Source organism: Zea mays, chromosome 3, assembly GCF_902167145.1.
Source record: "Zea mays cultivar B73 chromosome 3, Zm-B73-REFERENCE-NAM-5.0, whole genome shotgun sequence".
NCBI lineage: Eukaryota > Viridiplantae > Streptophyta > Magnoliopsida > Poales > Poaceae > Zea > Zea mays.
The window spans coordinates 231,609,376-231,615,375 of record NC_050098.1 but is presented as its reverse complement, the minus strand read 5'-3'; positions in this window follow the sequence as shown (position 1 = coordinate 231,615,375).

The window sequence follows — 6,000 nt, the reverse complement described above, 5'->3', positions numbered from 1 at the left end:
GAAGTAGACTGGCCTCTGAACGGGCAATGCATGCCCTTCCTCTTGCCTCTCGACCACAATCGCGGCGCTAACCACCTGAGTGGTCGCGGCGACGTAGACCAAGAGGGCTTCTCCATCAGCTGGGGGCACCAAGACAGGCGCCTTTGTAAGGAGCGCCTTCAGGTTCCCGAGGGCTTCCTCGGCCTCAGGGGTCCAAGCGAAACACTCGGCCTTCCTTAAGAGGCGGTACAGAGGCAGACCTCTTTCGCCGAGGCGTGAGATGAAGCGGCTCAGGGCCGCGAGGCATCCCATGACCCTCTGTACGCCTTTTAAGTCCTTGATGGGTCCCATGCTGGTGATGGCTGCGATCTTCTCCGGGTTGGCTTCGATGCCTCGCTCGGAGACGATGAACCCCAGGAGCATGCCCCGGGGCACCCCGAAGACACACTTCTCAGGATTGAGCTTGACTCCTTTCGCCTTGAGACATCGGAATGTCGCTTCAAGGTCGGAGAGGAGGTCGGAGGCCTTCCTTGTCTTGACTACGATGTCATCGACGTAGGCCTCGACTGTGCGTCCGATGTGTTCGCCGAACACATGGTTCATGCACCGCTGGTACGTCGCGCTCGCATTCCTCAAACCGAACGGCATGGTGACATAGCAGTACATGCCGAACGACGTGATGAAAGAAGTCGCGAGCTGGTCGGACTCTTTCATCCGGATTGGGTGATACCCCGAGTAGGCATCGAGGAAGGACATGGTTTCGCACCCAGCAGTGGAATCCACGATTTGATCGATGCGAGGCAGAGGGTAGGGAACCTTCGGACATGCTTTGTTGAGACCAGTGTAGTCTACGCACATCCGCCATTTCCCCCCTTTCTTCCTCACAAGCACAGGGTTGGCAAGCCATTCGGGATGGAATACCTCTTTGATGAACCCTGCCGCCATTAGCTTGTGGATCTCTTCGCCAATCACTCTGCGCTTCTCCTCGTCGAATCGGCGCAGAGGCTGCCTGACGGGTCGGGCTCCGGCCCGGATATCCAGCGAGTGCTCGGCGACATCCCTCGGTATGCCGGGCATGTCCGAGGGACTCCACGTAAAGACGTCGGCGTTTGCGCGGAGAAAGTCGACGAGCACTACTTCCTATTTGGGGTCGAGCCCGGAACCGATCCGGATCTGCTTGGAGGTGTCGCCACTGGGGTCGAGTGGGACGGCCTTAACCGTCTCCGCTGGCTCGAAGTTGCCGGCATGGCGCTTCACATCTGGCACCTTCTTGGAGAGGTTCTCCAGGTCGGCGATGAGGGCCTCGGACTCGGCGAGGGCCTCGGCGTACTCCACGCACTCCATGTCGCATTCGAACGCGTGTTTGTACGTGGGGCCGACGGTGATGACCCCGTTGGGGCCCGGCATCTTGAGCTTCAGGTAGGTGTAGTTGGGGACGGCCATGAACTTCGCGTAGCATGGCCTCCCCAGTACAGCGTGGTAGGTTCCTCGGAACCCGACCACCTCGAACGTCAAGGTCTCCCTTCGGAAGTTGGAGGGCGTCCCGAAGCAGACGGGGAGGTCGAGTCGTCCGAGGGGCTGGACGCGCTTCCCAGGGATGATCCCGTGGAAGGGCGCAGCGCCTGCTCGGACGGAGGACAGATCGACGCGCAGGAGCTTGAGGGTCTCGGCGTAGATGATGTTGAGGCAGCTGCCCCCATCCATCAGGACCTTGGTGAGCCTGACGTTGCCGACGACGGGGTCGACGACGAGCGGGTATTTTCCCGAGCTCGGCACATGGTTGGGGTGGTCGGCCTGGTCGAAGGTGATGGGTTTGTCGGACCAGTCTAGGTAGACTGGCGCCGCCACCTTCACCGAGCAGACCTCCCGGCGCTCTTGCTTGCGATGCCGAGCCGAGGCATTCGCCGCATGCCCTCCGTAGATCATGAAGCAGTCGCGGACCTCGGGGAACTCTCCTGCTTGGTGATTTTCGTTCTTGTCGTCGTCGCGGGCCCTGCCACCCTCGGCGGGTGGCCCGGCCCTGTGGAAGTGGCGCCGAAGCATGACGCACTCCTCGAGAGCGTGCTTGACGGGCCCCTGATGGTAGGGGCACGGCTCCTTGAGCATCTTGTCGAAAAGGTTTGCACCTCCGGGGGGCTTCCGAGGGTTCTTGTACTCGGCGGCGGCGACAAGGTCCGCGTCGGCGGCGTCGCGTTTCGATTGCGACTTCTTCTTGCCTTTCTTCTTGGCGCCGCACGGAGTAGACGCCTCGGGAGCCTCTTCCGATGGGCGGCCCTGGGGCCGCTTGTCCTTTCAGAAGATAGCCTCGACCGCCTCCTGGCCAGAGGCGAACTTGGTGGCGATGTCCATCAGCTCGCTCGCCCTGGTGGGGGTCTTGCGACCCAGCTTGCTCACCAGGTCGCGGCAGGTGGTGCCAGCGAGGAACGCGCCGATGACATCCGAGTCGGTGATGTTGGGCAGCTCGGTGCGCTGCTTTGAGAATCGCCGGATGTAGTCCCGGAGCGACTCCCCCGGCTGTTGCCGGCAGCTTCGAAGGTCCCAGGAATTCCCGGGGCGCACGTATGTGCCCTGGAAATTGCCAGCGAAGGCTTGGACCAAGTCGTCCTAGTTGGAGATCTGCCCTGGAGGCAGGTGCTCCAACCAGGCGCGAGCAGTGTCGGAGAGGAACAGGGGGAGGTTACGGATGATGAGGTTGTCGTCGTCCGTCCCACCCAGTTGGCAGGCAAGGCGGTAGTCCGCGAGCCACAGTTCCGGTTTCGTCTCCCCCGAGTACTTCGTGATAGTAGTCGGGGGTCGGAACCGGGTCGGGAATGGCGCCCGTCGGATGGCCCGACTGAAGGCCTGCGGACCGGGTGGTTCGGGCGAGGGACTCCGATCCTCTCCGCTGTCGTAGCGCCCCCCACGCCTGGGGTGGTAGCCTCAGCGCACCCTTTCGTCGAGGTGGGCCCGACGGTCACGTCGATGGTGCTCATTGCCGAGGTGGCCCGGGGCCGCAGGCGCGGTGTTGCGCGTGCGCCCGGTGTAGACCGAGGCTTCCCGCATGAATCGGGAAGTCGCGGCCTGAGGTTCCGAGGGATATCCCTGCCTTCGGGAGGTAGTGCTCTCGGCCCGTCGGGCCGCAGCGCCTTCCAGGAGATTCTTGAGCTCTCCCTGGATTCGCCGACCCTCGGTGGTTGATGGCTCCGGCATCGCGCGGAGGAGCATCGCTGCGGCTGCCAGATTCTGGCCAACCCCGCTGGATGCGGGCGGCGGCCTGACCCTGACATCGTTGGCGACGCGGTGCTGGAGACCTTGGGGCAGGTGACGTATTTCTCCGGCCGGGGGTTGGCCCGCCCATACCTGCCCGACGTCCCGACGGATCGGCTCAAGCGCTCCTGTTCCCTCATTGAACCTGGCCTGCGCCTCGCGGACTTGCTCGAGTTGTGGGTCGTAACCCCCTGCCGGAGCGGGGACCACAGCTAGCTCCCGCGGGATGTCGGCGCGAGGCACCGGCCTAGGAAGATCACCGTCCTCCGGCATGCCGAGATGGTTGCCTTCGGAGGGATCCCCTAGCTCGATGTGGAAACATTCGCGGCTTGGGCCGCAACCCTCATCGTCTAGGCTGCGGCTTCCGTCGGAACAGTCGGAGAGGCAGTAGTCACATGCGGTCATGAAGTCCTGCATAGCACTGGGGTTGCCAAGTCCGGAGAAATCCCAACGGATGCTGGGATCGTCATCTTCCTCAGACCCAGAGGGCCCGTAGGTTGAGACGTCCGTCAACCGGTCCCAAGGCGACCGCATACGAAACCCCAGTGGGGTTGCACTCGCCTCGATGAGAGCGCCCGCCAAAGCGAGGTCGCTTGGCGGGTTGAGGCCGAGTCGAAATGACGTAAGATGGGAGTTAGTCGGTACCTTTTGGTCGACGAGGAGCGACGTAGTCACATCGGGGACTGGTTGCACCGTCATCCCAGGTACGAGGGCGACGTCCTGCAGGCTTTCCGCGAGCGCGCTGGCGTCGTCTTCTTGCTCGGGGTCAGCGTGTCGCGGGGGGACGGCGCTTGCCTTCGTCTCGAACGCGAGGTCGACGTCCGGCGTGCCTTCCGTCGGGGCGTCGGGGGCGTCGATTCGCTCGACGGCCAACAAAGCGCGACCTCCCGCTTGGCCTTGATGGCCCCGCCTCCTCCTCCGTTGGCGGGGGAGAGAACGGAGCGAGCTCGAATGTTGTTCTTCCACCACGCGGGGAAGGTGTCGTCGATTCCGCCGCCGGCGGGCGGGTTGTCGGCCGCCATTGTCATTGTCACGCGGCGGTGGAAGAAGTATCATGTCGTAGCTGCCGTCGAAGGACATGAACTCAAGACTCCCGAAACGAAGCACCGTCCCGGGCCGGAGAGGTTGCTGGAGACTGCCCATCTGGAGCTTGACGGGAAGCTGTTCGTCAGCACGCAGCAGGCCCCTACCTGGCGCGCCAACTGTCGGCGTTTCGAGACCGGGGGGTCCCCGAGCCGACGAGTGAGTGTGCTGCGTGCCCCAGCCCAGATGGGTCGAGCGCGTGGGCGAGCGCGAAGGGGGGAGAGGCGAGGCGGCCGGAGACGGGCGTGAGAGAGGTGGAAGTCCCGCGACCTTCGTGTTCGTCCCGCGCCCAGGTCGGGTGCGCTTGCAGTAGGGGGGTTACAAGCGTCCACGCGGGTGAGGGAAGCGAGCGGCCCCAAGAGAGCGCATGTCCCGTCCTCGGTCCCGCGCGGCCAACCCTCTCTAAGAAGGCCCTGGTCCTTCCTTTTATAGTCGTAAGGAGAGGATCCAGGTGTACAATGGGGGGTAGCAGAGTGCTACGTGTCTAGCGGAGAGAGAGAGCTAGCGCCCTGGGTACATGCCAATGTGGCAGCCGGAGAGGTCTTGGCACCTTGCTGGCGTGATGTCGTGGCTGTCGGAGGAGCGACGGAGCCTGGCGGAGGGACAGATGTTGGAGCGGTCGAGTCCTTGCTGACGTTGCCCTGCTTCCGTAAGAGAGCTGAGAGCCGTCGTCGTCACAGAGCTTGTGGGGCGCCATCATTGCCCATCTGGCGGAGCTGGCCAGATGGGACGCCGGTCTTGTTCTCCGCGACCCGAGTCGGCTCGGGGTAGGATGATGATGGCGCTTCCCGTTGACGTGGCGGGCCTGTGCCCTAGGTCGGGCGACGTGGGAGCTCCTCCGAAGCCGAGGTCGAGTCTGTCTTCCGTGGCCGAGGCCGAGCCCGAGCCTCCGGGTCGGGCGAGGCGGAGATCGTTCGGCTGAGGCCAGGGCGGAGCCCGAGCCCTGGGGTCGGGCGAGGCGGAGATCGTTCGGCCGAGGCCAGGGCGGAGTCCGAGCCCTGGGGTCGGGCGGAGCGGAGTTCGCCGTCTTCCGGGTCTTAGCCCGAGTCCAAGCCCTGGGGTCGGGCGGGGCGGAGTTCGCCGTCTTCCGGGTCTTAGCCCGAGTCCGAGCCCTGGGGTCGGGCGGGGCGGAGTTCGCCGTCTTCCGGGTCTTAGCCCGAGTCCGAGCCCTGGGGTCGGGCGGAGCGGAGTTCGCCGTCTTCCGGGTCTTAGCCCGAGTCCGAGCCCTGGGGTCGGGCGGAGCGGAGTTCGCCGTCTTCCGGGTCTTAGCCCGAGTCCGAGCCCTGGGGTCGGGCGGAGTGGAGTTTCCCATGGCGCCTTTGGCAAGGCCTGACTGCCCGTCAGACTCACTCTGTCGAGTGGCACTGCAGTCGGAGTGGCGCAGGCGGCGCTGTCCTTCTGTCAGACTGGTCAGTGGGGCGGCGGAGTGACGGCGGTCACTTCGGCTCTGCCGGGGCGCGCGTCAGGATAGAGGTGTCAGGCCACCTTTGCGTTAAATGCTCCTGCAACTTGGTCAGTCGGTGCGGCGATTTAGTCAGGGTTGCTTCTAAGCGAAGCCAAGGCCTCGGGCGAGCCGGAGGTGTGTCCGCCGTAAAAAGGGGGGCCTCGGGCGAGACGGAAGTCTCTCGAGGTCGGCTGCCCTTGGCCGAGGCTAGGCTCGGACGAAGCGTGATCGAGTCACTCGCGTGGACT